General features: G+C 36.8%; 1 gene segment (V, D, J or C); it reads right to left on the minus strand.

The window, feature by feature from the left end:
* Positions 1 to 24,367, minus strand: part of LOC117721013 (T-cell receptor beta-1 chain C region-like) — a 381,561-nt gene that overhangs the window by 117,710 nt on the left and 239,484 nt on the right.

The following is a 24,367-nucleotide window of genomic DNA, read 5'->3' on the forward strand; positions in this document are numbered from 1 at the left end:
TCCCAGAGCCTCTGTGTGGCATCAGAGAGTCACAGTGCAGCTTGTATAAACTGAGGACATGTTCACACCAAGGTATGGTTACAGGAAGTTTGTTAGTGTAGACGAGAGAGAGAGAGAGAGAGAGAGAGAGAGAGAGAGAGAGAGAGAGAGAGAGAGAGAGAGAGAGAGAGAGAGCAGCTAGAGGCGGCTTGAAGGGTTTGGCATAAAGTAGTAAATTGAACATGGCCAGCAGACTGCATGGGCCATGAGAGAAGGCTTGAATTAAAATCCATTTCTAGAACAGAGATGAAAGGTACCTGGGTTCCCTTGGCACTCAGAAAAGACAGATTAGCCTGGACTGACAACCCTTTAAATGATGACAATCACCCACCACACACTGGATGACAAAAACCCACCCATCCTTACATCTTGAAAGTGGGGAGTCATTTTCTTAAAGATTGCTTCTTGCTGTGTAGAGGCAATGACATCTTTTGGAGGCCCTATGAAATTGGGATATTGACTAAGTGTTAGGAAAGCTAGCTGTATCATTTATTGTCAAGTCTCTATGTGACAGGAAAGTGAAGGATTTAACTCAAGTCCTGGCTGGAACAGTTTATAAGTTTTGATTATCTTAGGTAGTCTTTTTGAAGTTGTCCTAGATACAAATTTTTGAGGAAATAGCTATTAAGGTAGTGTGTGCAGCTGGATCACTTGTGATACTTGTCTTATTCTATTTGGTGTCTGGTCCTTGGGCTTTGTAGCCATATAAACCTATAAAGGAACTAAAAATTTCTGCATTAATACATGTTGAATGTGCACAAACAAGCTAAAAATAATTATCTGTTCTGTTTGACCAAGTGAAATGAATCACACTTTATAATTCACTTGGACTGTATAGACAATCCCCAATATACATTTTCATCCATGCCAAATGAGAAAGATGACATGTAATAAAAAATTCCTGTGGACTTCTGTAGCCAAAAATATCTATTGGCTATGTGTAGCTGAAGTCAAGACTGCAGATGCTGAAAGCTCAGCCAGTGTCAGAGCTGTTCCTATGTAGAGGTATCAGCATGTTACCTATTTTGGTGTTCTCCTTAGTTTTTTTTTTTTTTTTTTTCATGTCTACAACCAAACATTTCAGGAGGTATTCTGTGATCAAATCTAATTTTTCTTAATTTTCATGGAATCTACAGCTTTTGTCTCCTGTTGAAAGGAAGGCAAATCCTCTCCCCCCAGCATAGCACATTCCCTGCCTTCCATTCTGAAATTAAGACATCCTTAATATAATTAGACTGGTCTAATTCAGCAGTTTTTTCACATTCTACTATCTCAGCAGCTGTTGTTATTTTTGCTCATTAGCATTTACAAAATTTATAGTTAATAAAGCACTATGTGATATATCTCTGGGGGTGGGGGCTTTGTTATACCTTTCTGTTTATTGTGGATCTCTTTTAAAGTATAATTATATCTTTTTACAACTGCTTGGCCCATAGAATTGTGTGGTATATCTGTAACATTCTTTTCATTGAATAAAAAGAACCAGGCATTAAAGAGGACAAGTAAAACATTTTCATTTTACTGAAGACCTATGCTGGAGCATTGTCAGTTTGAATTTGTACAAGTATACTCATAATAGCCACAACTTCTAAAAAGTAAGTTCAGAGTCAGCCTTTCAGAACTTAAAGCTCATTGAAATCCCGAATATCTATACTATGGTGGACATACTTTAATTTTCTAAACTGCAAAATGAAGCCCATATATTTGACAATTTTTTTTTTTATTTTTTTGGGTACCCTTTAGGTTATGTCCTGTAAGTAATGGAGTTTGGTTACACATAGAATAGATCAGATATTTTCATATAATTTCCCTGTTTTGTTGCCAACTGACAGAAAAATCTTTCTTTAAACTTTTGGTGTTAACATGGTGTTCTGTATGAAATTCTGAAACTTTTATTGCACTTTGTATTATGAGATAATCAATCTAATCATTATCATTACCTTGTGTCTGAGGGCCTGGTAGTCCTCTATGGGATCTGATATGTTATACATAATGGTTGATTTCTATTTCTGCTTGTTGTAGTTGAATAATTAGTGATGGCAATTCTGAATCATCCTGAATAAATTTAACAGTTTCTATGTACTAAACAACTTTTTCCACATATTAAGAGTCAGTGACCTTATTGAGAGATTCAAGATTATTTAATAATACAGCTCTGGTTTTTGAAGTGAATCATATAGGTTCTGAGACACTTTACTTATTTTTCTGATTTATAATCTCACTTTACTGATGAACTTGAAACAGTATAGAATGAAGGGGTTTCATATTGGTGTTCATTTTGCCATATGAAGGAGAGAATCCAATTAGTTCTTTTATAAATTGAAATCTTTTACTCTTGGGCATTTGTTGTTACTTTCTCCCCAAAATTACCATAAGCTTTTTTACCAATGTTCATCTTGAACCCATAATGAGGCAATTTCAGCATTAGTAAAAAGTAGCACAATTTCTGATGAGTCTATTCATGTTAATTGGCAAAGTTTCATTTTTCCTTTGAGAATCAATTCAGGTCTCTATTTTTTTTTACTCTATTTGTGTGCTAAAAATATCCATTATCTTCTCTCTACATAAGAATCCCTGTGTGAGAATGAGTAGAAGGCAATATAACTAAAATAAAAGGAATCATTAGATTCTCATAGTTTACATGTGCATCTTGAAATTCTTTTTCTACCAGAGTCAATTCATTTTCAGCTTCAGCTATTAATTTTCTTGGGCAATTTAAGGTCTTATCACCTTGTAAACATTAAAATAAATTACTTAGTTCTTGATTAATTAATCCAATTGTGTGCTTTAGGTAATTAATAACTTCTAGCATTTTTTGAAAAACATTAGGAGTTCTTAATTGGGATCTCCTGTTTTGTACTTTCTGTGATGTGGTAAACACTTTGTCATGCTTGTATTCGGGATCCTAGCATAAGTGTCCTTGAGAGGCTCCACTCAACAGAAGACTGAAACAAATGCAGAGATTCATAGCCAAACATCAGATAAATCTCTAGAAGTCTTGTGGCAGAATTGGGGGAAGAATTAAGGGACTAGACAAGATAGGGACTACACAGAAAGACAAAGAGTTTCAACTAATATGGACCCTTGAGGACTCCAAGAAATTGAACCACTAACCAAAGAGTAAGCATGGACTAAATGTAAGGTTTCCACGTGCTTTGTCTTCGTGCAGGTCTCCCAACAACTGGAGTGAAGGCTATTCTTAAATTTGTTGCCTACCTGTGTATCTCATTGCCTTAACTCTGCAACATTGTCTGGCCTCAGTAAAAGAATAGGCAACTAGTCCTGTAGTGACTGATGTGTGAGAGGTGGGGTGATGGTACCCAGGGGCCATCCCCTTGTCAGAGGAAGAAGAGAGGAGGGAATGAGAGAAGGAGGTGAAAAGGGGGAGACTTGGAGGAGGAGAACCTAATATTGGGATGTAAAGTCAATAAATAATTAAAAAATAATTTGTAATTGGTCTTTCCTCATTTGTACTTTCTGTGGTTGAATTTTTTTATATATCTATTTTATATCTTATATAATTAAGACTCTTCTCTTTGTATTTTTTTCAGGAGCTATTTGTAATCCTTAACAAGGCAAAATTCTTTTTACTTTGTCAAATATTCTTCCTAAGGTATTGTTATCCAAGTCATCCAGGAAGATATCATCCATATAATGGTAAATTGTGGATTATGGAAACTGCTTATCAATTATTTCTAAAGGTTGCTGTATGAAGTATTGACATAAATTTTGAATATTCAACATTCCTTATGGAAGACCTTTTTATTGAATATTTTATTTATTTACATTTCAGATGTTATTTCCTTTCCCCTTTCCCCACACCTCATAAACCCCTATACTATCCCTCCTCCTCCTTTTTGCTTTTATACCATTTATTTTCATTCAAGCGTTAAGGTCAGTTCTAGGTTGAAAAACTAGCAATACAATAGATGCAAATAGTCAAGGAACAAGCAAGACAATAAACACCTATAGTCAAAGAACAAACAAGGCATTAAACACAATTCCATGAACACTCCCGTGATCACTATTTCTAAGGGCTTATAGGATGACCAAAATATCTGAGCATACTTCCCTGTTCTAGCCCAAAGTCATTTTCATGCCTGAAGCCTACTTCTTTGTTTGAGCCTAAGATTTATATTCCTGACTGTAATTACTTCTTTGTTCTAGCCTAGGATTCAGATTCTTGCCTGAAATTACTTCTTTGTTCTAGCCTAATGTTAGAATCCTGCCTGCAGCCTATTATGGAAGAACTTTTCAACCACATCTTTTTATTGAACAGTTATTATTATAAGTAGGTACTGAGACATAAAACTTTTCCCTATTTTGTTCATGCAAAGAGATTGTGAAAAAGCAGTCTTTTAAGTAAGTCACTATAATAGTCTATGCCTTAGGTAATAAATAAGGCAATTAGATTTCAGACTGTAAAGAGACCATTGGCTGAATATTTTTACTAATTGCTTTCAGATCTGTTAACATCTTCCACTTTTTATATTTCTTTTTAATGACAAATATAGGAGAATTCCAAGGGCTGATAGACTCTTCTATGTATTAAGCCTCCATTTGATCTTGAACTAGCTATTCTAGTGTTTATAATTTTTTTCTTATCATAGGTCACTGCTCTACCCAAACAGGTCTTTGAGTTAACCACTTTAAATTTAGAGACATTTGTATACTGCCAACAGTGGCTTCTTCATATAAAGTTAGTGAGTCAGCCTCTGCTGTGCCATGTTTATGAACATCCTGGACAGTTTATGACTGTTCTCAATAACATTTTCCAGTACCTTCATCAGGAACATCTATTTTATATTTTGTCCCTAAAGTTGGAGGAATGCTAATCTATGTTTTTCATTGTTGCAATAGATCTCTTCCCCATAAATCATTGGTTATATTAGTCACATATGGTTTTAGTTTTTATTTGACTTTCTGTATCTATAATTTAAGTCATTTTATACTGTGTTTTATCTGAATTAAAGTTACAACCTCTTAAAATTGTATATCTACTTACTCTATGTTTTATCTGGAGATTAAGGTTTTCATGATATTATTGTTACCATTGTCTACTATGCCTTCAATTTCAATATTATTTATAATTGGCCTCTGATCATTTACAGGAGTTTGCCAAATTACTTGTTTTCTGTTTTCTTCTAAATTTTTAATTTAATCTGTTGAAGCTGCTCTGACATGATATCTGGATTATTAATACTTATATACAAAGAAGTGTTGTTAAATTGCTCTGTGGATGTGTTTCTCTGTGGCTGACCTGAGGTGGCCAATATGAATTTAATATCAGGACTGGTAAGACACCCTTGGGTATTTTCTGACAAGGGGTCATCCTGTTTATCTCTTTTTGATTTGAACTTATTAGTTCAAAGCTGGCCTTTCCCATACCTTCTGCATTCTCCAGAAAGCTCAGGCCTTCTTTTGGAGTTAGTCTGCTCTGCCTACAGTTCCTTTTGAAATGACCTTTCTTATCACAATTAAGACATTTGACAGTTGGGCTTTTCTCAAAACCTTTAGAATTACTTCTATTAAAGTTGTATCATATAAAAGAGACACAACTTCAGCTGTATTTCTAATCCATTTGTCTATTTGTGCTGTTCATGCTATTAGGAGCTTGAGCACCATTTTTGCATTCAGAATTAGCATTTTCAAAAGCCAAAAATCACTTGATCACTGCTTTTCTAAAATCTGAATCTTATATCATTCTATTTAGAGCTGAAGTCAACCTTTGTAAAAAGTAAATGAATGTTTCTTTTGTAACCTGTATAATTTGAGTAAATACTTCAGACCTTTTTTTTGTTGTTACTTAAATCTTATCTCAAGCACTTAAAACTGCAATACAATGTAATGCCAAAGTGGCCTCATAATGTCTAACTTGCATCTGTACTTTGATATATTAACCTTCAACTAGCATCTTATGTTCAGAAAATTTGATGCCTTTGGCCCTATTTCTCTGTTCTTTCTACTTCATTTCTTCTTACTACCATGATTGGCATTGTAAATGAGGACCAGGTTCTAATATTGCTTTTCAAACATTTCCAGTCTTGGGGAATTATTCTAATTTGTATCCCCCAAGAATTTAATATCTGCTTCATAAACCATGAACATATACCAAATGAAGTGGGAGCTTCTTTAAATGTTTTTAAATATAGCACATCTATGAGATGCCATCAAAATTCTTCAATACCTTGGGTGACTACTGTCTGTTGGTATTTGTTGTATAATAACTGGATAAGCTAAAGTTGGTTTTCTAAAACTTTTGGCTGATCTTTGATTTCATTATATGGTGGTACAGTAGGCTCTTGTCTTAATTTCTCTGTCTTTAATTTGAGTATCTTCCTCATTTTTATTTATGTTTTTCTAATTTTTCTTCTAAGGCTTTTCTATATTTTTATATTTCTCTTTTTCTTGTATCTTTAAAGCTTTTTTAAAAAGGGAGACAGAAAAAGCCACTGTAGCAATTAAGAATAAAATAAAAATACCCAAATAATAATAATCATAATCAGTATTGTGCCTGTTTCAATAAGTCATTTATCTTTTCCTTGGTCCAAACATCCGACATTTTTTTTACATTCTTGAGTGTCTTGTTTTTAAATTTTATTTAACTCTCTCTTTTAAATGTTATTTTTATTTTGAAACTATTTATTTTTATCTGTGATTTTTATACACAGTTTATTTTTTTTTCTTCAGCACATAAGCACAAATCCAAATATACTTACCTGATCAGAGGTTCTTCTGTGCTTGAATTTCTTCTCTGTGTTGTCTCTGATGCTGCCTCTGCTGTTCAGCTTGCACCTCACACAACAAGACCTTACATAGCAAGGACTCATAAAAGAGCCAAACACTTGGCTTATTACTGGTTTCCTGCTCCTTCTGCCTGATATTACTTTCATGCCTTAAGGTTGGATTTCGAGCCCCCTTTTAGGTACAAAATATAACCATAAGGACTTTATTCAGAGCTAGAGGATGACATTGAAAGTCCATATGGTTTCATTTGGGACTCAATAAGGGGCTTTTAAGTCCTTGATATATAAGCTACAATCCATATAATCCCAGAGTGCCGGGGGCCAGTCCAGGCTTGGGGGGAGTCTCCTTTCTTCTTCTTGTTGGTTCTTCTTGAGGTAGTGGAGGGGGAAGAGCATTGGCGGGGGTAAGACTTGGTCTTACGAGATTCAGCAGTAAGATCTGGCCTTAAGAGATATTTATGGTTGCTGTATAATATAAGTTTACTTATCTAAGTTACTATGCTACTGTAGCTGACCTGCCTTCTGTGATCCTCTGAGGCCAGAAACTTCAGTTTCTGGCACTTAGCACGTCATATTAAAATCAGCAAAGAATTAAGTAAATAGCTTTTGTACTATCTCAGCAGGAACTGCTGGGCTCTAACTTATGCCTGCTAGTCTGAGGTCACAGGAAGAAAAAAATGCTTAGAGAAGTTATTATAAAGTTCATTACTAAGTGTAAGAAGTTTCCTATGACAGCTATCTAAGGGGAAAAGTGGAAAGGTCCTAAATGGGAAAAAGGAAAACTTCTATTCTATCTGGGAAAAGGGAAAAATTCTATTCTATATACTACTCTAAGTGGGGAAAGGCAAAAAATTCTATTCTATCTCTCTATTGTATCTGCTTTTCATCTCTTTGTCTTAGAACTTATACATCTTTCAGAATGTATGATCACATGTTACAAAGTTCATCACAAGTTCATATCAAAAATCAAATCATAAATTGAAACAAAAGTTTATAACAGAGAATGTTTATATACATATACATTAGGAGTAGTTATCTGGCTAAACATCCATCACCCATCTAGCTCCACAGGTTCACTGAAGGTTTAAATCTATAACTAAGTTATTAGCAAAGCTTTGTATAGATAAACCCAGGCAATATTTTATCTTCTGTCCTAGCACCTATAATAAATTGTTAGTTCCCTTTTAATGACCTTTGGATAATTGTTTTACAATCTTGTAGAATGTGCTCTGAGTAGGAGAAAGTCTGGTTACTATCTAAGAGCAATTAACTGATGACACTTGGGAGACTGGCAGAGTTCTCACTGCAGTTTTGAGTATCAGAAAAGAACCTAATAGCAGTCTCACTATAAAAGAGCTTAATAATCATTGATATAATTTTAAGAATTTTTTATAGGATCATCATTAAGACTTAAGAAGTCATCTGTTTGTCTATATAGCATCACCACAAGACAGTACATCTTTGTGGATCTGCAGAGATCTGCTCCAAAGGGGTATGCTATTGCTTAGTGATTGTTACATATGTTTAATAATAAGAAAAACATATTAATAGCAGGAATCTTTTCTAAAATAAGCCCCTTACAGCCTTGCTAAATAAGAACTCATTTTTTGCAGATTATGTAATAATACAAGGCAAGCCATTTCAGGATGATCACCTGCTAGTTATTAGCTTGTCCCATTATGGCTCCTGACGAGGTTAGGTATAGATTAAGGGATTAGTTAGGAGTGAAGGCTCTCCTGAAGAAAAGGAAATAGACTACATAGTTATGAATAAACATGGGTGGGGTGGTGGAACAAAAGTATTAAATGGAAAAAAGAGGTAGTTAAAGAAAGTATATGGTGACAGATACCTATTTTGAAGGCTAAATGCAATCTATAAAAGAAGATATATTATATCCTATTAGAGTATAAGTTTTGGAAAATATATAAGTAAATTTAATCTAGATGGAATCACCAAATATCAGGAGAAACAGAGCTCCAACTACTTATCTCTAACCACTAAACAAAACTTCCAGTGCCAAGAATAGGTGCTACCTTATTGAGCTATGTGCCAATGGAGCCCCATGGAAACATGCAAACAGCTAAGGCTATTGGCAAGACTATTGATTGCTTACAATATATTGATAGTAAGGCTCTATTGCTGAAGAAAATAACCTGTACAACTTATTGAACATCGATAGGTCAATCTAATTACTACCTAAAGACTTCTGAATCTGACTAGTGTCCAGAGTCTGACACATTCAGAGGCAGATGCTCACAGCTAACCACTGATGTGATCATGGGTTTCCCAATGGAGAAGTTAGAGAGAAGACTGAAGGAGCAGAAAGAATGGCCCCATGAGGAGAGCAACAATACCAACCAACCATAGCTCCCCAGGATCTAAACCACCAGCCTGGGAGCACATAGGGAGGGACACACGACTCCATCTGTATATGTAGGGGAGGATGGCCTTGTTGGGCATAGGTGGGAGAGGAGGTCCTTGGTCCCATGAAGGCTGAATATCAAGTGTGGGGGGGAATTCGAGGATGGGGAGGTGGGAGTAGGTGGGTAGGTGGGGCCACATCCTCATAGAAGCATGAGGAGGGGGGATGGGATAGGAGGTTCCTAGGTGGTGGGGGGAATGGGGTAAGGGGATAAAATCTGAAATGTAAATATAATATCCAATAGAAAAAAAGGAAAAAAAAGAGAAAACTACTAAAATGTATAGATGAAAAAGAAAGGAGCAAACAACATATAACCAAATCAGGAAAAGAACCAACAAAATTAGGGGAATTAGTACTTATCTTTCAATAACAACTAAATATAAATGTTATTAACTCTTTAATTAAGAGACTCAGGGTGGAATACTGAATTTAAAAACAAAACTGATGCATAAATTCATGGAGTTGAAGTCAGTGATAGAGAATAATATTATGATATTTGCAGCAAAAAAAATGGAACTTGAGATTTTCATGTGAAGCAAAATTCTCAAAACCACAAATATTACATTCTTCTCTCCTAAGCTAAATATATATATGAAAGTAAAATGGAGATTACTAGAGAAAATAGGGGGTAAAGATTGAATATTGAGGGTGTTAAAGACTGAGTAGGAGAATTGATGTGGAAAATGGATAATATTATGCATCCTTGAAAATGTCACAGTAGGATCCACAGTGTGGTATACTCATTGTAAAGTTTTAGAAAGAAGAAAAAGAAGAGAAAATTTGGTAAGGTGCTAAAAAAAATGAGAGTTTAGTACCCAAGTAGCAAAAGAGCAAGAGAGTAACAGAATGCCTAAACATCTCAGGTGAAGCAAGGCAGGGAGGCACCTCAAATGTATTTGTTTGACTTTCTATTCAGATGTCCTGGAGATCAAACTCGAGTGACTTTTTCTTCATCATTCTCCACTTTCATAATTTCTCAAGGTTATCTCAAACACCTGCTATTATTTCCTTCAGCTTGGCTACTCTTATTAGTAATAGTTTCCATTGTATATTTTCTGATTTATACTGTTGTGTACTATCAATGTGATTCTCTTTTATAATTTTTAACTCATGGCTAAATTTCTTAGTCTAGCCTAGCATTATACCTAATTTTTCAATACTTTAGTTTATTGTTCCTTATGATAATTAAAATTGTATATTAAAATCTTATTTCTCTTCAAATATTATCCTCAATTCTCTACATAACCAACTCCATCTTCTTTCTTGCTGTCTCTAAAACAAAATAAAAATGAAAATCAATAACCACAAAAGAAAATTAATAAGACACACACACACAAACTCACACACACACAAAGCCTTAATAAAAAGTCCATTAAATTAAAACAGTGGAGACTATTTTCTGTTGATCAGCTTACATGTTCATGTGGCCTTTCCTAATCTGTTGTTGATATACCCAGTGACACTTCCATTGGAGGAAATTGATTTTTTCATTTCCAAGATATAGTTGTAAATAACTTTTTGGATAGCTGTTAGACCTTGTGTCTACTTTCCCTCTCAATACTGGGACATTTTCTGTCTTGAGCTTGTAAAGGTCATAGTATAGGTTCCAATAACAGCAAATCATTGTCTCAGGATCTTGTAGAATTTACAAACTTACCAGTGAATATGAGGAAATGCAGGTGAAAAGCAAAAGCCTACTTTTGCCATGTTCTTTTCAGTGAGCTACCACTACAAGGTGTGGCCCACATCTGAAGATGGTCTCCCATACTATCTAATCAAGAAAATTACTTCTTGGCATACCCAGCCATGGAAAAATCTTCAGTTTCACCAACTCACCTAGGAATCAAAATGACCATTGTTATTTTAAAATACCGAGAGTTCTCATTTATCATCAAATTAAAAGAGAACTTCTGAATAAATAAAATCTCAAAATGGAACTATCAAGGGTATGGAAACTGCTAGTAATATACACATACAAGTTGAAGAGCTTCGAGTGGGATACAAAGAGAAGTTTTATTTAAAAATTAACTGATTATTTATGTCCAGCCTTGGAATTATAGACTTTTACTAAATTGTCATTCTTTTCTGAGAGGAAAACAGAAACAATTTTGTCACTATACAGAGAGGAACATTGGATTTCATAATCAGAAAATTCACCTTATTGAAAAACATGAAAGTGTGATATGAAAGAAATAGTAGGTAGGGTGGAAATAATAAGAGAGAAGAATTGCATTATAGGACATACCCCGTGTATCAACATCAACATTATATATATATATACAGAAAATTTATACTGTGGCAGATTTTTTTATACATAGCTTGTTCCCAAATAATGACATAGAGAGAATAAGATGTATTTACAATTTAAAAGCACAGTAACTAGGCATTAAAATTCTATTCTAATCCCCTTCTTTATTCTTCCTACCTCCCTGGTTGAATTTCCTCTTCCTTGCTCTCTTTCAGAATCCTTTCTCCTCAAGGAAGTCCCACCCCATTTTCTTTATTGCCTAGTTATTGGCTTTTCCAGGCTTTACTGACAAGGCAAGGAATGAATTGTGGGCATTGTTTACACAAATTTGGGACTGGAGATGCATTTTTAAAAAGTTATTCACATTACATCCCAATAGCGGCCCCCTCTCTCTTCTCTGTATAGCCCTACCCTTACAAATCCCTCTCCATAACTGCCCTTTCTTTGAAGTAAACAGGGAGCTCCCCTTGGGTATAACCCTGTCCTGAGAAACCCTATTGCCAGCATGACTTAGCACCTCCTGACCCACTTAGGGCCAACAAGGCAGTCAAGGTGAGTTGTGTCTCTGACACAACTATTGTGTCAGAGACAGCCCTTGCTCCAGGTTGTTAAGGGCTCACATGAACCCCAAGCAGCACTTCTGCTACAAATGTGAGGGAGAAGCTAGGTTCAGCCCCTGCATGCTCTTTGGTTGATGGTTCAGTCTCTGTGAGCCCCCAAGGGCCCAGGTTATTTGATTTTGTAAATCTTTTTGTTGTAAGACAGGATATTCTTAATATAAGCCTTACAATGCTGTATTCACATTGAAGACTGTAGGATAGACAGAGAAATCAGCATTTGAATAATATGAGAATAATCTTTACACGTTGCACAGAAATATGCCTACAGTCTTAGAATTACAAAATGGGAGTATAGAACAGTAAAAGACACAAGAAAAAAAAAGGTATGGCTGTCTAAGAGTTGATCTGAAAAAAACTGGTTAGTACTTTATATAAGTAAATGACCATGTAAGTTGTTCTAATAATTAAATAATCCCTTCTACACATGGATTTACCCACTTACCCAGTGTGGTAAAAAATAGTACACTATCAGGGAAATGGAAAATTCTGCATTCATGTTTTTCCAGAAAGGCAAATGCTGGAAAGAAAATGGGTGTGTAGTGTGTCCCATTGGGACTTCTGGTTTGATTGTCAGCAGAGAATTTAGCTGCCACCTGCACCCAGTCTCACAAGCTCCAATAATTTCCGTATCCTCCTATGCCCTTGGGGAAGCATGCCAGTTTTAGATAATTTCTCTGGTAAAAAGGAATCAATCCTTTTTGAATACCTCACACTAACATGAGTATGAAAACTAATAGTATGTGAACTGTCTGAAAAACCTGACAGACATGGCATAATGACAGACCTTTCACATAGGAGTAAGCCCAGAAGAAAATAAATGAAAAACAGCATGTAGAGATGAAAACTCTGAATGGCAGTTCAGGAGTGTGAAGCTCACACAGTCATGCCAATAATAGGACCAAAGTATATTCTATGAGGCCAACATTGGCATTTTTTGCAGTTTTTTTTTTTTTTTTTTTTTTTCTGATTTCTGACTTCTTCAGCCTCTGGTCAGTTTTCCCTCTCAGACCCAATTGCTACAGTTTTAGCCACATTCCTCCCATGTTAATGGACAGTTCCAGAGACATCACTATTTTTCAGGGAACTTAAACATGATCTTACCTCCAATGTACTTTTCTATGTATCTGGGATCAGTGGAGAGAAAAGCCTCTTATAGGAAAGATAACACAGTTGGATCTTATAAATAGATGGAAGCTGACAAACATTTAAGTACAGCTCTTCTATATCTGGTTTGTGCTCTACAAAAATGAAAGCTGAGTTTCAGTGATTAACAGAATTAAAAAAAAAGGTAGGAGGGATCTCATAAAAGAAGATTCCCCACTGAATGGGTACAGCATTATAATCTTGCTACATCTATAGTAGAAATATTCATACGTCTTTCATTTCTACGTGTACCTCATTCTTGTTCAGAATTCAGGTTAAAAATTGCTCAAACTGCACACCCTCATAGTAATTGGATAGAGGAAATGGGGTAAAAAGTTAGGCATGAGTGGAAGTGGAGGGCCTAGGTGCCTGAAAGTTTGGATTCCCTGATGTTGGGAAATTTGAGAGCAGAAAGGCAAAAATAGAAACTCCCAGAATTATATGGATTAGACATGACAGAGGCAGGCCGCCAGAAGACTAGATTCCAGAATTCAAACAAACAATTATCTTGATACTAAAATTTGTTTTGAGAATTGTATATTGCAGAATACATAGCCTTGGTATATTATTCATCAGGCAAGCTGAGCACACCTGCTCAAACCTCTGATGTCCTGGAATTCCAGCTGGATGCAGTGAAGACACAGTGTCAGAGGCTTATCAATTTACTCTTTCCCCCAACCCCTCTTCTAAGATCTCAACACCCATAATCAGCTTGAAGAAGTTAATGAAGAGTCGGTGCCCCTATTCCCTGGGCTTGGGGACTGAGGTGGTTAATATTGGGCTGTCTTTCTAGGGAAAAGTAGTGGTTTTGGTGGAATAGGGAGGATTAGCCAGGATTTATTGCATAGCCATAACCTACTGGTAGAAATATGTATAATTGTTATTAAGATGAAGTTATAATTTCTTAAATGGTACAAAATTTACTTTGATTTCAAATTTAAGGTTTTCATTGATATGAGCTTCTTATTAATATAAAAGTGAGATGAATATTGTTACTATCATAGGCATTGCACCTGTATAACACATTTAGGAATACAAGGCTTAGACACAGTCTTTCTTTAACTTTTTTAACTTATTTGAGATGGTTAGCCTGTGAGTTAAGAGCCTATAGCAAATTCATGGCTTTGAGTTTATTGTTAGGGTGTTTTCTATATTTTATTTAGAAATAGCTGAGAGGAGTTAACAGACAACAGTCCAGATTGCCTAACACAGTTGGTTTTCAAAACATCAGAAATCCACAGAATTGACGTTACAAACATTTCTGTATTAATGTTCATTTTGATTAGAGACATGTCTACTCCTGACAGCTTCCTGTCTTGGATTCTAAGAAGAAATTGAGCATCTCTGGAGTTATTCCAATTGTGGTGAGAAAGTCACTAGGCAAGAATTGCCTCTTTCCATCTACAGACAAATTACTGTCCAGAAAAGGACACACTTGCAGAATAGTCAACTGATTATATCTGCCAATACAGCGTAATCAGCCCTTAATAATTCTGCATCACTAGGTCTGTCAGATGATTCCGGGCCAGAAGGCTGAAGATCGGAAGCTCCAACGTTCTGTAGTATAGGGATTGTCCAGGTGTTCAGCGGTCTCTATAAATTGGCTATGTTTTAGAAGCTATGCTTTGTGCTTCCCATAATTTCAGTTAACTCAGTCATTCTGGATTTCTGATGAGGTTGAAAACTTATAGTCTCATAGCCAATCCTTGCTATTTACTTTGAGAGAAAAGGTCTGAGAGGATTGTTTTCAGCTGACATTCATTCTAAAGCCAAGAAAAAAAGCCAGGTTCAGAACTAAGTCTTTTATTTAGGAGAGATGACAGAGCTTCTTCTTAGTCAACAAAATGATGGGCAGGGTATTAGGTCTATCTTGCACCTTACTGACATAAATTGGTATAGTTATGCTCTAATTATATTTTGAGAGAAAAGTTTTATTTTAACAGGAAGGGTGATATGTAGGAGGAGCTAAGGTGGGAGGAGTGTGGAGAGGAGGAGTAAAGAGAGGAGAAGCTAGGTGATGAGAGAGAAAGAGAGAGGGGGGCCAGACATGGAGGCAGATGTTCACATGTCTTTGCCAGTCAAAGATAGTTGATACATCTAGGTTGGGTATTAGGTTACACTTCTGATTGATATTGAGCATTAACAAATTTATAAAGCCTTTGGTTAACATTAAAAAAATTGTATAAAAGCAAAAAGGAGAAGGGGGTATGGGATAGGCGTTTTCTAGGGAGGGGAGATGGGGAAAGGGGATGGCATCTGAAATGTAAATAAAATATCCAATAAAAAATAAATTAAAAAAAATGTGAAAAAACAATAAATAAATAAATAAATATTAAAAAATAAAAAATTGCTCAAACATATGCTTCAAAATTATTATAGACATAGATTTTTATAGCCTTCATAGATAGGCTATTTGTCATAGAATACAAGCTATTTTCTTTATATGTAAATACTCATGGCAAAATTGATAATGATTAGTGCCACCATGATATATGTACACACATGTGTGTATACTTTAATGATTCTTGAGTATCCTTGATATGACATGAACACAAAAGTGAAATATCTTGAAACGAATGCAGAATTTGACCTTCTTATTCATGTACTTGTCTACTCTACTACAATGTTAAACATTTCCTACTCAAATCTCACAAATTCTCCATTACAGACACTGACAACATGATAGCCTTGGTTAGAAAAAAATAGATTCTCTAAGAATAAAAATAAATCAATATATGGACAGCTTAATCCAGTTGAAATCTAATAACAGCTCGAGAAGATTAATAAAATTTACAACATACTGATTAATAAGATGTCTAGATATCCAGATAAATAGAAAATGAATTGGAAATTTAAATTATATGTCAGAACTAAAGATCCATTCTGATAAAGCTGACTATCCTCAACCTTCTAATTATCTAAATTCTGCATCAAAGTAAATTATGTTTGTTGCCGATTCAAGAATAAAACCTACCAGAAAAGATACCTCATGCTATACTGATATTTTTTTCTTTGTAAAGGCCATTGTGTCCTGATAATTTATAGCTATTTTTGGTATGTCTTGCTTTCTCAATAAGTGTGTCTCTTTTTCTAACCTGTAGATCTATAGTAAGACAACTATAATAAAATCTGTAGCTCTGTTTCAATCTGGGTAAATGTAATTCACTCTGTAAAATATTAGTATGGTCCCAGTCAAGATCTATAAAAGAATATGTGAACATGTCAGATTGCTACTGATTACATTACAGAGCTGTATCTCTATCTCTTACGTAGGCCATATAGGGAAATAAAATAGACATTGGAGATGGATGGAGAGGTGAAAAGGAGTGGGGATCAGGTGAGGGGAGAATAGGACAGGGGGCAGGAGAGGGCTGGGATAGAATGGAAATTGGTGGGCGTGTATTTCTGGGATATGTCAGAGACCTGTGAAAGGGGTAGATTCCCAGGAATCAATGAGGGTGACCCTAGCTGAGACTCCTAGCAACTAAGGATAAGGAGGGCCTTCCTGTGGAGGTACAAGGGTACCAATCAACCCACAATATCTTCAACTCAAAATTTGTCCTGCCTCAAGATATGTGCAGGTATAAAGATGGAGCAAAGACTGAGGGAATGGCCATCCAATGAATGACCCAACTTGAGACCCCCTTATATTTAGAAGAGTATTAATATGTAATACTCTGCTATGCTTGCAGATAGGAAGCTAGCATAATTGTCTTCTGAGAAACTACATCAAGCAGCTGATAGAAAAAATGAAGAAAGCTACATCCAAACAATAGGAGGAGCTGGGGAGTGAAGTAGAAATTTCTGGTCTCTTTGGATATGCAGTTGTATCATGTGATATTTTCCTAGAACTGTCTTATGACAGTTCTATTTTTAATGAAACAGACACAGGGGAGGATATTTTGTTGAGAACAATCATGTGGTGTTCTCTGGAAGCAACCTGGAAAAAGGACATGTGATGTTTTTGCTAGAGTAGATGCTTTCAAGAACAGGTAATGTTTGGAAAGGGCATAAATATAACGCAACAGACAGTGGACAATGCTGTGTGGTGTTGATACAACTCACTATTTTTTACTAGTCACTGTTGGACTTTCCTGACGCCAGTCTATGCTGACAATACTGTATGATATTGGTTGGCCTTGCCATTCTTTGCTACACATTGTTTATCCTGACTTCATAGAGAGAAACATACCAAAGAACTTTTGGCATTGTTCTGGCAGCTTCTTGTAACTTCTATGAACTCAGACTAACTGGCAGATCCTTGTGGTTTCTTCTGGATCAAACTGCCATTGCTGAGAGCCAACTGGTATGTTTGGTATGCTCTTCCCTGGGAAAGACTGACTCTCCCACTTACAGTTTTCCTCAGGTACCTCTAGGTCTTTGTGTATGCTTGAATCCTCATGAGTGTTTTCCCATCTACTTTGGCATGTCCTTTTGTATGATATTTATTCAGTTCATATTTTTGGCAGTCATGTTGTTAGACTTTACAGGTGTAGATTCTGAATTCACTAGAAGACATAATGTCAAAGCAAACTCCCTAATCAAAGTCCTTAATCCTTTGGCACATACAATCTACCCCCTTTAATGCAATGTTCTCTGAGCCTTAGGTATGTAAATGTTTTGTAGATATATCCACTGGGTCTAGGTTCTGCAACTCTGCATTTTGATTGATTGTGGTTCTGTAGTGAGTACTATCTGTTGCAAAAAGAATTTTCCTTGATGAGGGATGAAGAATATACTTATGTATGGGCATAAAGGGAAAAATTATTCTTAAGCTCTCCATGCCACTATAGAGACACGACTCCACACTGAAGCAACTTAATAGAAAAAAACCACTCAGTTTTTAGAGGAAGGTTTCAGGTATTTCTACATTTTTGCCCAAGGAGCTATGAAGAAGTAATTTCCTTTCAGCTCTATAGATACTTCCTATATAAAAATGAGGTAACAGTAGGTGTTTTCTGTCTCTTTACTGAGATAGTAGCAAGTAATAGAAATGAACATGACAACCAGAAACTTCTTCTCAGAGCATGCTAACCTAGAGTATGACTACCATAATCAATGCTGACACATTAGTTATTGCATACACTTAAAAAACTTATTTACAATTGTAAAGCTCACTTGATCATATATGAAAATCAGAATAATAGGATAAATATAGGTTGATAAAACTACAATCTCCAGCATTAATATACACATAAAAATGAACCACTAATTCCAAATTTTAAATACAAAAAATTGACAATGCCAAGCATTCAATGGGGACTGTGAGAATGTTCTGCAGCAAAAAACAAAGGACTTTTTATATTAGGATGCATAATATTGGGAATAACAGAGACATTGAAATGGAGAGTAAATGACTGGTTCAACATATTTACATTTCTTATCTTAGTCTAGAGTCTGAGACAGTACTTTATCTCTATAGCAATCTTCTTAGCCTATGATTTCTAATATCTTGGTGAAAGCTGATATCAGTTGATTAATAAGAGCACAAAATATTAGATGGTTAATCTTCAAGCAATGGCTATAGAACACTATTGTATTATGCCCTTTAATGTTTCCTACCACCATGCCACACAGGCTAGCTGTAGACACCTAGTGGCCTGCTTGTAACCACACCATGTAAGGCAGACAGAAGAAGTCACCCAGATGCTCAATAGCTCCCTGGTGCACCTGCAGTAGGAGCCACTGTGTTGTATTAGTATGTGGTGAACAGATGAGAGAGAAAGAGAAGCAGAACTCTTTGAGCCTTATGAAGGTAGATGGAACTAGAGATGTGAGGGAGGTAAAAAATAGCCTTTTGTGGGTACCTCTTATTACCTTCCGAGGCCATGGTTAAGTCTCACCCTGTGCTGCCACTGAGAGCCATGTCTGGGACTCTTGCTATGCAACAGCTGTGCATCAGGTCACCACAAAAGACCAAAGAGCTGTTCCTGTTCTATTGAGCTGCCTGAGACCACATGGATATGGAATTGTGATAAACTGGCCTACAGTTACTGGCTGCTATGCTGTTGAAAGCTGGCCAAACCTTGGGGGTATAGGCCATGCACCTCACCTAGGCAGCACTGTGGAGCTGGCCCTGCTGTCTAGGACTCAAGTGAGCCTTCCTCCAGGGTAGAAGCATGGGGGTACTGCTCTGCTACTCCTCTGCCATGAGTTGGTACAGGCTTGGATATGTTGACCTCTTTATACCCAGATCCTCATTATCTGTAGCAGAAGGCAGAGATGGACACAGGGTCCTGGGAATAGGAGAGCTGGCCCTGCACCTGGCTAGCTGAAGAACAAGCCTTACACCTACCATGAGAAGCATAGTAGAGCTTATCTTAGTGACAGAGGTAGAGTGTTCGGGATGAGCCAGCCCTAAGTGTGTTAGTGGTGGAGAGATGCCCCACCTTTCATCTACTGTGAGATTGTCTGGGTACAGTGGTAATGTTGTCTCTGCCCATAAGTCTCTTGACATCTGAGAAGCCAGGAGAGCTGATGCTAGGTTCATAAGAATGAGTGAGATGGCTTTGCCCCTTGCCAGGTACAACACTTGGGAGAGTGGGCCCCTTTTTGTAACCTGGTATCTCAGTTAGGGTTTTACTGCTGTGAACAGACACCATGACCAAGGACAACATTTAATTGTGACTGGATCAGTTCATTTTTATCAAGGAAGGAGCATGGCAGCATCAAGGCTCGTATGGAGCAAAAGGAGTTGAAAGTTCTACATTGTCATCTGAAGGCTACTAGGAGAAGACTGGGTCTCCTGTGGTTTGGAGAAGGGTGTCTTTGTCCACCCCCACAGTGACTCACAACTTCCAATAATGCCATACCTCCTAATGGTGCCACTCCCTGGACCAAGCATATTCAAACCACCACATTCTACTTCTTGGCCCTCATAGGCTTGTTCAAACATGAGTCTATGGGGACCAGGCCTAACCATAGCATAATATAAAGATACATTTAGTTCCACTTCCAAAGTCCCATTGAAAGTCCAAAGTTCAAATTCCCTTCTGAGGTTCACATAGTTTCTTAACTGCATTTCCATACAAAATCAAAATAAAAAAGCAGATCACATACCTCCAACATCACAGGTTATACATTACCATTGCAAAATGTCATACCTAGAAAATATTGGACTAAAACAAAACCAAAAAACCAGCTGGGCAAACTCTAACCTCTGTATCTCTATATCTGATGTAAAAAAAAAAAATGCACTTTTGGTCTCCACCTTCTTTTATCTTTGACTGCCACAAACTTCTTTCTCTTGGGCATGTTCTACTCCCTGATATTAGATTTTCTCAGCAGGTATCCCACAACTCTATCATCTTTAGCATCTTGGGTTCTCCAAGGTAATTTCAATGTTAAAACTTCTTGTTTCAATGTCTGAGATCCACACGTGATCTTCTGGGTTCTTCCATAGAGCTGCCCTTCTCCAGCTCTGCCCTCTGTAGCACTCTAAGCTCAGGATGATCCACTTCATTGCTGCTCCTGTTCTTGATGATCATCTCATGGCACTGGAATCTTCTATATACTGGAGTCTTCTGCTGCAGCTAGGTTTTACCAATATCCTCTCTCATAGTCTCTCTTCATGGTGCTAAGCCTCAACAACTTTGCATGATCCCTTCAGTCCTGGGCTATCAATTGCAATTGAGGCTATACCTTCACCAATGGCCTTCCCTTCCTTGATTTGTGTTAATGACTCCTTGTTAATACAGTAATCTCTCTTTTGAAGGCAATTCTGTGAATGGAAATAAGACTGAGTATTGTTGATGTCCTTCCTTTTATTTGTAGACTATAGACTTCTATCTCAAATTGACTGTGTTGATATAAGGTGATCATAAATGCAGACAGTTAACAGAACCATGAAAATGGACTCATAAAAGCATAAAAAATGAGGGCTAAAGTCATGGTCAAGTGGAGAGAAGAAAATGTGGTATTGATGTATCTCTGGAACATATTAAAGCAACTCCCACTGGAACCTCATTCAAAACACTTTTCTTGTATGAACCTTGTTAGAAAGGAGAGACAAGTACAAACCTACAGTACAAACCATGTCTATCTGTCCCTTTGACATGTCATTAAATGCTCTAGTTCTGATATCCAATGTTCTTGGATATGCTATTTCTATATGATGAGTCATTCAAGAGCTAAGAATCACAATCATCTCATATTTATTAGATGCAGATACAGTGTTTCTTCACATGGTATTATAGGTTTTAATATCCACCAACAAACAACAATACCAGGTCTTCCTTAAAGTTAATAAATAGGTTTCCCATGATATTAGGGTAGATCAAATAAAGTTGCCTATTCTCTACCATACAACCTCTTTATTTCTGTCTAAGAAAGCCAGGATGCATAGACAGAGTCTATGTTTCCAGTGTTTCGCAAAGCCTCTTTACAAGAATCAACTGCTATTCATGTCTCCAATAGGATGGAAAGTTTCCTTATCACATGTCCCTCACTTAGTCACAGAGTAGACAGAGTATAGATGATGTAAGGCTCTGCAAAAGGGAAAACCACAGGTCTCTCTCTCTCTCTCTCTCTCTCTCTCTCTCTCTCTCTCTCTCTCTCTCTTTCTCTCTCTCTCTCTCTCTGTGTTTGTGTGTGTGTGTCTCACCTGCCACCAAGGCAAGATCTACTGTGTTTTCTGTGCTATCTAAAGGGCTGACTCTCCCAAGTGCTAAAGCTGAGGAGGGATGGTGGTAGCTCTTCTGCTCAACCTTAGTGGCTAGCTGTTCACTGATGCCCAGGTAATGGGGCCAGCTCTAGACATCCCTGGATACTTCACCCATCAACATGGCCCAGGGAATATCAAAGTCTAGGGATGTCTGCCTGGCCTTTGGTGTGAATAGATCACCAGTACTGCAGGGACACAGGCTCAAAAATGGCCCTTGACCATAGCACAGGCCTGGGCCTCACCATGGCATTAATGGCATCCCTAGCTACTCACATCAGCCTATTCCTTGAGTCTCCAGTTCTATCTATCTTCATTTTGCACACAATCTCTGTCTCTCTCTCTCTCTCTCTCTCTCTCTCTCTCTCTCTCTCCTTTTCTTTCTCTTTATTTTCTATTTCTCTACCACTTACTTCCTCATTTTAATGTTGCTCTGGTCTTTTTGGAGTCCAGGGTCCTCTAAAAGTGCTATACCCTGGGCAGTAGTCATCTGGGTTATGGTCTGCTCACCTGGCCTGTGTAGCACAAGGCTGGGGGTCAACTCATGCTTGCTCTACCTCTATGAGCCATGACACTGGGTTGGGTTCATCTGAGGTATACTCTATTGACTCATTCCCTGTTTGAAAGGGCTGGGGTACATCTCAGACTTGCTTTATGTGCCTGTACTGTATGAGGCCTGTGGTAGATTGTCTGGAGCATAGTCTGCTTGTGAGAGTAACATGGTACTAGGCTGGGGGTCTCAAGACTGACCATTTTTATTGGATTTTAACTGATAATTCTACCTATTTCTCTCATTCTCAGCAGTCCTTATTTACCTGTGGCTCATTGTTTAAGGTTGTATGTGAACTCATGGGCTTTTTCATGTTCATGTTGGCATATCTATTACTGTTGTCCTTGTTCAACTTATGTGTAGGCATCATATTGGTGAGACTCTATGCATGTAGCTACTGACATAACTAGGAGATACAATGTCACAGCACACTTACTCATTCTTAGATTTTCAAAATCTTACCAAATCCTTTCCACAATCTTCCCTATGTTATCAGGGCAAGAGTTGTTTTATAGACAAATCTACAAGGATTGGACTCTACAAGTCTACATTTTATTGGTTATGGTATTTTTTAATGTTCCCCATCTGTTACAAAAAGAAGTTTCTGTGTGCAAACTGAAGACTACACATAAGTGTAGGCACAAGGAGAAATATTTAGAATGTAATTTAGTATTGTCCTGGATTATCAAAGAAGTGGTTAAAGGTGTTTCTTCAAAATGTCTTCAGCAGCCTGAGGTATTTTGTTGGTTTTCAGTACCAATCATCCTTTCTCTCTTGTTGTTCAGGCTTGTATAGTTCCATAAGAGAGTCACACTTTAGTGCCAGGTTAGGCATCAGAGCTAGGAAATGAAAAAATCTAAATGCCCTTTAAACAAGATGTGTAAATAATGAAATGGGATACATGCACAATATGAAATACTATTCACTTGTAAAAAATTAAATTATAAACTTTTCAGGTAAACGAATGGACCACAGGAAAATATCCTGGCTCAGATGCCAAATTACAAATGACACATATTATTACTCATTATAATGGAGCACCTACCTACCAATCTTAAGATATGAGTATATATTATTGAATACCTAAGGAAAGAAACAAAAATAAACAAAACAAACAAACAAACAGAAAAATAAATAAAAATTAGGAATGGAAAAAGGGACCAATGCCAGGATAGGGAAGTGGAAGGTCATGGGAGAATGAATAACAGGGTACAAAATATTTTATTGGAAATGGAAAAAAAATCACAAGTGAGAAAAGAGCCAGGGAGATAAATAAAGAAGAAAGCAGGAACATAACATAATAGTAAGGATTCCTGATAATGCAATAAGAAACTATAGCAATAAATTTTAAAAGAAAGGTATAATATGTGTAATATATGATACAATATGTTTATATGTAATATATCATAAATTTTTATTTCACACAGATTATCAAATTAACGAAATTTCTTAACTGGGTGAAGAGTATTCCCTCAGAAAGCTAAACACCTTCTAACAAAAGCCTAATACCCTGCCTTTGAAAAACCCTCCCTTGAGTTGTTTCTCAGGGTTGTACAAGAGACTCTTGAAACATTATTTGCGCTATTGTTTACTGCACTTGGTTTCCCCACAAGAGGTGGAAACTAATTTCTTTCTGTTGAAGACACCGTATATTTCAGACACAGGACCAGAGGCCCCTGAGTCAAACTGAATTGAGTACTTTCTTACTGAGGATTAGCTTTCATATCAGAAAGTGCTATGCAAGCCTCCAAAGGGAGGCAAGCAAGACTCCCATTGAGCCATGGTGCCTATGGATCACATCACTTTCAAAGGAAACTTTCATTTAAAAACCTCCCATTTAAAGTATATGTTATTTATTCCCTAACATTGTATGTGCTCATGAAAGTGTCGAGTTAAAAATTGCATGTAGCCCTGCAGAGGAAGCTAAGATCAACATCTTA

Source organism: Arvicanthis niloticus, chromosome 15, assembly GCF_011762505.2.
Source record: "Arvicanthis niloticus isolate mArvNil1 chromosome 15, mArvNil1.pat.X, whole genome shotgun sequence".
In the NCBI taxonomy this organism is placed as follows: domain Eukaryota; kingdom Metazoa; phylum Chordata; class Mammalia; order Rodentia; family Muridae; genus Arvicanthis; species Arvicanthis niloticus.